At 42.5% G+C, this 2,676-nt stretch overlaps 1 long non-coding RNA gene across 1 annotated transcript; it reads right to left on the reverse strand.

The window, feature by feature from the left end:
- Positions 1-202: 202 nt before the first annotated feature.
- Positions 203-1,294, reverse strand: LOC120935449. The gene is made up of 4 exons (XR_005748493.1): positions 1,236-1,294; positions 833-912; positions 533-741; positions 203-407 (listed from the first exon to the last, which is right to left on the reverse strand). It is a non-coding gene; the product is annotated as an uncharacterized LOC120935449 (long non-coding RNA).
- Positions 1,295-2,676: the final 1,382 nt, after the last annotated feature.

Genomic DNA, 2,676 nt, shown 5'->3' on the forward strand with positions numbered 1-2,676 from the left:
TATTAAAACATCCAAGAAAATATTTGGAAAAAGAGGGATAGGATCTGGCTGGTCTAGACTGAAAAATAGTATCATTAACAAGAGCACCTCATCCCAAATTTATATATGGGAAAGTCGAACAGTGGCGGGACTATAACGGTGCAAGCAGAAACCCATAAAGAAAAATAGAACAAATACTATAAATTTTAATAGTTTATTTAAAAAAATAGCGTCAGGTTGTAGGACATATCATAGACTCTAACGGAGCCCAATTCATAAATCAAAACAACCTGAACAAGTATAACAAAATTAAAAGGTTTCCATAACAGACATAAATACTGTAGCAGAGATCACAACCCGGTTGGTAAACCCTATATATTTCGCCTGGTTAGGCTTCTTCAGGGGTGGTTGAGATCAGAGTTTGGATTCTGATAATAACATACAGAAAAAAGAAAGAAAATTAATGATTTATACACAGATATATTAAATATACATAAACAATAAATAGAGTATATGAAGTCGCTCTGTCAGTGTATATCAACATAATGCCCACCTGCTGGTCCGTAGTGGATGTAAACAAACAACAGGGTGTATAATACCCTGATACCATCACCTGCCTGAAAAATCAGGCCAGATGGACACAAGTTGACAGCCAAAAGGATAACCTAGGCAGGAAAAAATGAGAAACCGCTGCAGATGGGATTCACACAGTCCCCAACCATCGGAGAGGCAGGGGGCGGCACCCAGAAGCAAAGTGGCCAACTGTGGAGAAGAGTAGTAATGTCAATATCTATTGTAGAGTACATAAAGAAATATTTATTTAATAAAGAGTAAAGATAGAGAGTACACTCACAGTGCTCAGGTATACAGGTATAGCATCTGTGGAGGCTTATGCCTAGCTTGAGACCGGAGGCTGGTCAGATTTGTGACAAGCTGATCCAAATGTTGTGTCAAACAAAAAAAAAATATAAAAAAATAGTATAAAAAAGAGAACAGTTAGAGATCAAGCAGGAAAAATAAATAAATAAAAAGAAAAAATGGAATAAAATAGAAGAAAAACAAACAGTTTGCTTATATATTATATTTAAAATAAATATAGTGATCATCAGCAAGAAGACTGTTCCATAGTAAAGAAAATCCAGAAAAAGAAGAACAAAGAAAAAATAGTCGAGAAAAATAACAAGCCAAAAGACTTGGACACGCAAAGGAAACAAATTTGTATAGTAAGCAGCTGGTAAGCATAGTAGGGAGAGTACCTGGTTCGTCTGTCTTAGCAGCACAAGTTAGCTCCACAGGAGTGCACAACACACTGACGCTCCACAGCCAGACACAGTCCAAGATATACCCCTTGGCCCCTCCCACACGTCCGTGCGTCATAGGAGGCGCGGTCGGGCGTGAGCGGACACAGAGTGCCAGTGCACAGACACCCAAGCTGGTGCTGGACCGGAGGCCTACAATCCCCAGCAACCCCTGGGTTGGAAGGCGTGGACGGTCGAATAATCGGCCAATCAACACGCGCCGGGGGAGGGGCACCGCCGTACAACGGAGCGGCTCGTAGACAAGGAGAGGAACCCAAGTCCAGGAGCCGGGAGTGGCCAAATAACCGATGGAAGGGGAGGGGAATCAACAAACAGGAGGGGGAAAGAAAGCACTGGCAAAAACGGGCTCACAAAGTGAAGCCCTTGGGTGTCCAGATGGAAGGGGACAAAAGGCGAAAAGACAAACGCAGCAGCATCATAAATCCTGCAGATGATATAGGATTGTCCAATAGGCAAAGAAATTGCAACTCGGTAAATAAAAAGGATATGTCAAGGCCCGTACCTTAAAGGTGCAGGGTCATTGAAAAAAACCAACATGGATATAGGCAGGGTGGCAAGAGCACATATACAATAGCAGAGCGATTTACAACAAAGTTCATATAAATGGACAGTACTCATAAAGCAAAAAAAATTATATAATTAAGGTCAAACATTTCTGGGGCAATCATATATATAAATAGAATCCCATGCATATATATACATTTAGCAAAATGCCAAAAATAGCGGGGATAGTGGAAAGGGAGAAAAGGAAGAGAGGGGGGGAAAAAGGGAGAGAGGGGGGGGGAGGAAAAACTGGAGGCCAAGGAGAGGGGAAAAGAGGGAGTTGGAACCAAATATCAAAGGGAAGGGGATGTGAAACAAAACAGACAGAGGATGCAGAATGACAAGCATCATATATTCCATGCTGGAACAACCCAGGCAGTCGCCCGATGAAGGCATGGCAAGCCCAAAGATGGAGCACAAGAAAAATGGGATTGGGACATGCAGACTAGGTAGCCCTTACAGGAAAGATTTAAAGCTGATATATTCATTCAGTCCTGGGTAATGGGTGGCGTTTAAAGTTTGTATCCATTTAGTTTCAAGTTGCAGAAGACTACGATCAATACCCCCACCCCTAACGTGTGTGGGCACATGTTCCAGGGCAGTGAATTTAACCATATTAGGCTCAAAATTGTGCTCATGTCCCACATGCCTACTGATGGCAGTGGTGGAATATATGATGCTTGTCATTCTGCATCCTCTGTCTGTTTTGTTTCACATCCCCTTCCCTTTGATATTTGGTTCCAACTCCCTCTTTTCCCCTCTCCTTGGCCTCCAGTTTTTCCTCCCCCCCCCTCTCTCCCTTTTTCCCCCCCTCTCTTCCTTTTCTCCCTTTCCA

Source organism: Rana temporaria, chromosome 4 (genome assembly GCF_905171775.1).
Source record: "Rana temporaria chromosome 4, aRanTem1.1, whole genome shotgun sequence".
NCBI classification, from domain to species: domain Eukaryota; kingdom Metazoa; phylum Chordata; class Amphibia; order Anura; family Ranidae; genus Rana; species Rana temporaria.